We start from the raw sequence: 7,264 nt of genomic DNA, 5'->3' as shown, positions 1-7,264 counted from the left end.
CGTTTGGGCTGGTTACCTCATACTGGCATCTCCTACTGGGACCTTCTGCATACAAACAGATGATCTGCCACTGGGGTAAGATCCTTCCCAACTATGTTTGATTCTTCAGCTCTTTAGAGCAGTGCTTCCCAAACTTGGGTCTCTCTCTCTCTCTCTCTCTCTCTCTCTGCCTTGGGACTACAATTTCCATCACTGCTAGCTAGGGGCGATGGGAGTTGTAGTCCAAAAACAGCTGGAGACCAAAGTTTGAGAAACACTGCTTTAGAGGAAAAGTGGAATAGAAATTTTATAATAAACGCTCTGCAGAAGCAATGCCTCTTACTTTTGTTCTTGAGTGACAGCATTATGCATGTCTGTTCACAAGCAAGTCTTATTGGGTTCAATGATGCTTACTCCCAAATGTGCACAGGATCACACACACTCCATGTGTGATTAGAGCAGTCTTGTAACAAGAGCCTTCTAGAGACCCTGTGGTGTGGTGTGCCAGCTAGAACTAGGCCTCAAAGTGACCTTGGGCCCGTCACTGCCTCTCAGCCTAACCTACCTCACAGGGTTGTTGTGAGGCTAAAATGGAGAGGGATGAGGGGACCACGTACACCACCTTGAGCTCCTCGGAGGAAAGGTGGGATGCAAATGCAATGAAATTAATAATCATTATCAACATTCTACTGGCCTCCAGATGTTTTGGGTTACAACACCCACAGGCTGATGTGCTTGCTGACAGGGGCTGGTGGGAGTTGTAGTCCATCCAAGGCGTCCAAAAGACACCTGGGTTGGTGAAGTCTGCTTTAGAGTGCACTTCTGGTAAATAAGAAGTGGGTCCTGGTGGAGGTGCTGCTGCGATGCATCCACTGCCTTGCCATAATCGAGGAAACCGCAAAGGTTGTCCTGGGCAATGGACTACATTTCCCAAGAGCCTTTGCTGCTCACCGTATCTTCTAGCTGCACGCTGAGGATCGTAGCTGAAGTTGGCTGATAAAAGTTAACGAGAGGAAGAGGGCGGCTGCCTGCCCTCGTTAACCATGCTGGCTTCCGAGGGCGAAGGCGCACGGTAAGGTGTATAGGAGGGAGCTAGGCGCCGCGTGGTGGGGGGCTTTGTCCAGCTGCTGCCCTTGCAACAGCCAGTTTCCTGGAAGGGGGAGCTAGCTTGTGGGAGTCGGTGAGCTGCCGTGCATGGCTGCTGCAACCCCCGTTGCAAGCGGGGTCTGGGGCAGCTGCGGCGGGAAGGGAGCAGGGAGGTTGAACCCGCCGCCTCTAATCCGCCCTCGGAGCGGCTTCGTGGCTGCCGACGAGTAAAACAGAAGGAGCCTGTGTGGGAGTTGGAGAAGGAAGGTTTGCCTGCCTGCTGTGGGGAGAAGTGTTTGGATGGGGCGCAACCTAATGGCAGAGCGTGCGCAGGTGGAAAGTCCCAGCTTCTGTCCCTGGACTTTCTCCAGGTAGGTCTGGGCCTCTGGGGGACAGCCTTGGTCTGAAACCCTGGAGAGTTTCTGCCGGCCAGTGTGTACAATACTGAGCTGGGTGGACAGATTTGATAAAAGGCAGATCGGGGGTAGGGTTAGCTTAGCGCAAGAAGGTCTCGTTTGCATACAGAAGGCCCCAGATTCAGTCCTTGGCAGCTTCAGGTAGGATTGGGAGAAAAACTCCAGAGAGCCGCTGCCAGTCAGTGCAGGCAATACTGAGCTGGATGGATAAATGGCAGTGCCCGATATCATTCCCGTTCCAACATCTGCTGCACCAAGGCTGGCTGCAAGATCTGCCCGTAAATTATATCTTTAAACCATTTCCTTCAAAACCAAGAAAGGAACGCCCACTTTGCTTTAGCTTTATATTACACCATTAGTGAAGATAGTGTAATATTACACCATTAGTGAACATGAAATTTGTATACACACACACACACATACACATATGGTTGCAAGGTCCCTAGGGTTGGAGCAGGTCTGTAGCCAGATATTATTAGTAATATTTTGCAAGGGTAATTGCAGAGCTTTGTTTTTTTGTTTTCATTTAAAACTGGCCCATGATGGCTTTTCAAAAAGGCCTGTGGAGCCACATACCACCAGTAGGGGGTGCTACATTTCTATTTGCATTTACCTTTTCCAAGGCATAAAAGTGACAGGATGAGAAGAACCACCTTTAGTTTTGCTTGCCTGCACTTTGTATGTAGGGTTGGATACATGGCAGAAGTTTATAAAATCATGCATGGCATGGGGGAAATGGATAGAGGAAAGTTTTCCTCTGTCTCTCGTAATAAATAACCCTGGTGGGCATACAATGAAGCTGAACGTTGGAAGATTCAGGGGAGTTTAAAGAAAGTACCTCTTCATGCACCACATAGCGTTAAATTATGGAACTTGCTCCCACAGGAGGCAGTGGTGGCTGCCCGCCAACCTAGATGGCTTTAAAACAGGATTAGAGCGACTCATGGAGGAGAAGGCCATCATGGCTGTGCTCTGCCTCCACAGATGGGAATTGCTTCTGAATACCAGTTGCTGGAAACCACCAGAGGGGAGAATGGCTCATAGGCTTGAATCCTGCTTGTGGGTTTCGCCTTGGGGCATCTGGTTGGCCCCTGTGAGGAGAGGGTCCTGGACTAGATGGGTCATAGGCCTGACCCAGCAGGGCTCCTCTTTTGTGTTGTTATAAATGCTGTGTTTCTGATCACAATAAGCATCTGCATAAGTGGGTCATTCTCTCAGCTTGAATGGGGTTTGAATTCAGCAGAGACTCTCCGAACTTGTTCAAGGAGGCTTCCCTTGTGCCTACAGCACTTTCTGTAGAACCAAGAACATCTAGCATGGCCTGTACATGGCCGAAGCAAATTTATGCCTCCTCTGAACTCCTTGTTACCTTCTCTGATTCCAACAAAGTGACTCTCAAAACAATCAAGAGCCACTTCATGGTACTAATCGTAGGCATCATTATAGCATCATAGTAGCATCATAGCACCATCAATGTACACGACATGTTCTGGGGAAGAGCCACAGCTTAGTGGAAGAGCTTTTCCAATGTGTGCAGAAGGTCCTGCTATATTAGATCAAATAGCTATCGAGCATTCTGTTCCAGGGACGCGGGTGGCGCTGTGGGTAAAACCTCAGCGCCTAGGACTTGCCGATCGAATGGTCGGCGGTTCGAATCCCCGCGGCGGGGTGAGCTCCCGTCGTTCGGTCCCAGCGCCTGCCAACCTAGCAGTTCGAAAGCACCCCCGGGTGCAAGTAGATAAATAGGGGCCGCTTACTAGCGGGAAGGTAAACGGCGTTTCCGTGTGCTGCGCTGGTGCTGGCTCGCCAGAGCAGCTTCATCACGCTGGCCACGTGACCTGGAAGTGTCTTCGGACAGCGCTGACCCCCGGCCTCTTAAGCGAGATGGGCACGCAACCCCAGAGTCGGTCACGACTGGCCCGTACGGGCAGGGGTACCTTTACCTTATTCTGTTCCTAAAAGTGCCAGCCAGGCATTTCTGGGAAGCTTACAAGTCTGGCCCAAAAAACAACCACCTTTTGTGTGGTTTGTCCCCAGGATCATGCCTAGAAAGCATTGATTTGATCCTTCCATGGTGGCTAAGGTAGATGGGAGCTGACCACCAAATTATCTGGAGGGTATCAGGTTGGAGAAGATCAGTCCAAATCTCCAATAAAGCCATACAAACTACTGAATTTGTTTTCCTTGGACCTAACATAAGGGTGTGTGGAAGGTAGATTGGGATCTGCTGATGGATCTCTTGAGTGATTTATCGTGACACCCAATCATTTTATAAGAGCAACAATGAAACAACTTTTCCCACCTAAGATACAGACGACCACATTTATTTATTATTTATTTCACTGCATTGCTATCCTGCTTTTTTCTCCAAGGAGCTCAATGTGGCACCCACTGTTCTCACCTTTTTCATATAATACCCACAACAGCCCTGTGAGGTAGATTAGGCTGAGAGGCAGCGACAGACCCCCCCCCCCGCAAGGTCTCCCAGGACCACTGGGAGATTTGAACCCTGTTCTCCTAGGTCTTAGTTCAACATTCTAGTCACGACACCATGCTGGTGTAATGAGGAATGCTAACAGGGGGTGGCCTTTTGTGTCAAAGGGCTGTATAAGTTCAGTTCAGTTCTGGTGCATAAAAATTTCTCAACTCAGAATATGTATTATTCTGCTTATTTATTAGTTGCTTTTCGGGCCAAGAACTCACGGAGCTCAGAGAAGGGAGATAAAGCAACAGAGCATTAGGCAGAACATGGAGTATGGATACAGACAAAGATGTGTATGAGAGAAACCGAACTGGATCACCTAAACTCTCTTTAAGGTAATAGTAACAAATGCACGTGTTTAAGGCTTTGTTGAATGTTAGAGCTGGAGGGGCCAATGAATGGTAACATAAAGAGAGTTGCATTACTGCAGAGCCACCACCAAGAAGGCCTCGTGTGCTTGCCAGCCTAACTGACTTCAGCACTGTTTTTTCAATCTAACTGTGTGTTTTTTTACACGTGTCTCCAGCTGGTAGATTCTGAAGTTCTAGTATAGGTTGCACATCTATATGGAGAAGTATTTATTGAACTGCTGGGTATTTGAATGGCTCTAGAGATGCAAGCAGGTCATAGGTCTCAGACTTCCTTAATCCCCACCAAGAACCTTGAAGGTAGCATCCAGATGTGCTACGAGATTTTGCAGCTATGTATATTAAAGCCACCTGATAACTGTCTTCACCCACTGGGGAGACAGGAAGAAGAGAATGTAAAAGTGCTTCCCGATAACCTGTATGTGGAGCCTTTATCCTGATTTGTTTGCAGGGAGGTTAGACAGTGTGGTGCTAAGTAAGTGTAGTCCCACACTCTCCAGTGCATTTTTCTGCCACCTTCCTTATCGCAAAATGTCTGATCTTTTAGAGAAGCGGATTTGTTGCACAAGACCTCCCAATCAACTGTAACTGCACACCCTGAATTTGCTGGTACTGTATGTGTTTGCATCCTACCTGAAAATAGTACAGTGTCCTATTATTATCCTGGTTGTCTTTGATATAGACAAATAGGGAGTGGTGTATTGGGAATTTATGGGTTATTTCTGTGACTTTTAATCCATTTTAACAAATGAGCTTGAGTTAATCTCTTGTGGCATGTTTTTGAACTAGTGAAGATTCCCGTGCACTTTGCAGCTCCAGGGTTTTTAAGGAGAAAAATTCTGCAGATCCTCTTTTCAGTGGTCTTCACTGTGCAACAAACATCCTTCTATGGAAATTTAATACAGATGGCTGCAGTCTCCTGTTCTTTCACTGACAGAAGACCTTTAGGGTACCCTTTTGTTCAGCACCATCCCTGTTGCACAGCTTCTTAATAACCTGAGATAGAGCTCTTTCCAGCCACATTCCTATGGGAGGCAATGGCAACAAAAAAGGCATTTTGGAGCCTTCCAATTTGTTTGCAGAGTAGCCCTTGTGTTCTCTGTTCTTTCCGTGGACCAGAAGTAACCTTTTGCTCAGTTGTGTAACTTGGCTTGAAAAATGCACTACAATTTAGTGGCTTTTACTAGCTCCTTTCCTGCGCTGTTTCCTGTATTCTGACATTGTAGTGTGATCTATTCATGGAAAATCGCAAGCTTCCTTTATCTGGCAGGCCCTCAAGAGTGTGCTGCTGCAGCTCACAGAGTGGGGGGAGGGAAGGAGGAACATTTGGCAAAGGGAACCTGGGATGTCCTGCTCCTTTCCTTGCTCCTTTCCTGTTCAGCTCAAGTTGTCGTGTCTGGCTTTGTTTGGTTAGAAAACGCAATGCATTCCTGCTCTCCTGAAATTAAAGGAAACTGGTCACACAAGAGCTATTACAGTACAGTACAAGAGAACTGTTTCTAAAAGGGTAAGGGAACCAGTGCCTCTTTTCCAGAACTTCCTAGAGCTGTCTTTCAGTCAGGGCTTTCCTGACCACCACCATCATTTTAACCTAATAATATCTTTACATTACCAGTGGATAGCGAAACGTTTTCTCCCTCTCTCATAGCACTAGAACGCGTGGACATCTAATGAAGCTGGATATTAGAAGATTCAGGACACGAATGAAAGAATCATTCTTCATGCAGAGCAGAATTAAACTATGGAACTCTCTCCCAAAGGAGGCACTTAGATGGCTTTAAAAGAGGCTTAGACACATTCATGGGGGAGCATAAGGCTATAGGTAAATAGTAGCCATGAAGACTATGCTCTGCCTCCATGGTCAGAAGCAACAAATGCTTATGAATACCAGTTGCTGGAAACCACAGAAGGGTAGAGGGCTTTCTTGTGGGCTTCCTTTTGGGGAATCTGGTTGGCCACAGTGAGAACAGGATGCTGGACCAGATGTTGACTGGGCCATTGTTGGCTTGATCCAGGAGGCTCTTCTTATGTTCAAAGTTCCCAATTTAAGACCAGGGTATGCATTTGTCACGCTAGCCACGTGACCCGGAAGTGTCTCCGGACAGCGCTGGCCCCCGGCCTCTTAAGTGAGATGGGCGCACAATCCTAGAGTCGGACACGACTGGCCTGTACGGGCAGGGGTACCTTTACCTTTTTATGCATTGCAATGATACCAGATTCAACATTCAAATGATCAAAGCTCAAAGATTTTCCACCAATCTTCACCAGTGCCTGCATGAGTCATGGTGAACAGACTAAGCCAACCAATTCCCAAAGGCCAAGCAGAACAAGTACATCTTCAAACATTGGTGGGGGAGTCAAGTGTCCCTTCAATGGAAAGGATTTCTACAGCCATAGTGCCTATACAGTATAAGCAAGAAGGCCCTACTGTGAGCCGCTGCAGAATAAGCTGTAGCGGCCCTCCCAGCAGATCTCAAGGCATGGGTTGACAAATGCTGGTTAGAAACACTCCTTGAAATACCTTGTTCCCCCAGGTTTATCCCAAATTTCATTTTTTCCAGAAAATATGCAAAACACTTTGTACAAAGTTTTGATTGTGCTATTGGTTAACTGTAACCAGTCTGAAATGGTCAACCGCTGGAGGTTGTGGACTCTCCTTGCTTGGAGGTTTTTACGTAGAGGTTAGGTGGCCATCTGTCACGGATGCTTTAGTTGAGATTCCTGCATTGCAGGGGGTTGGACTAGATGACCCTTGGGATCCCTTCCAACACTACAATTCTGTGATTCTATGATTCCATTGAAGTTGCTGGAGGCCTCATGCCCATTTTTCTTTGGCAGGGTGGTGGAACGGGGTATGGCAAATGGCAGTGAAACTTACAGGACATAGTCCACAAATCTGGGGACTTAAATGCAAGTCACCTTTTTCAGTCAAA

At 47.3% G+C, this 7,264-nt stretch overlaps 1 protein-coding gene across 4 annotated transcripts in view; it reads left to right on the top strand.

Moving 5' to 3' along the window:
• Positions 1 to 911: 911 nt before the first annotated feature.
• The window catches only part of AMOT (angiomotin), a 69,736-nt gene continuing 63,383 nt past the window's right edge, over positions 912 to 7,264 (top strand). For 2 of the 4 annotated variants that reach the window (XR_014521365.1, XM_083485052.1), the window contains exons 1-2: positions 942 to 1,051; positions 4,161 to 4,298. The gene's annotated coding sequence lies outside the window, so the exon portion shown is untranslated. Of the gene's footprint in view, positions 1,437 to 4,160; positions 4,299 to 7,264 lie in introns of all 4 variants that reach the window. The other 2 variants (XM_083485055.1, XM_083485053.1) reach the window with 2 other exon arrangements.

Source organism: Podarcis liolepis (assembly GCF_965112155.1).
Source record: "Podarcis liolepis genome assembly, chromosome: Z".
Taxonomy (NCBI): domain Eukaryota; kingdom Metazoa; phylum Chordata; class Lepidosauria; order Squamata; family Lacertidae; genus Podarcis; species Podarcis liolepis.
This window is presented reverse-complemented; position numbering and strand designations above follow the sequence as displayed.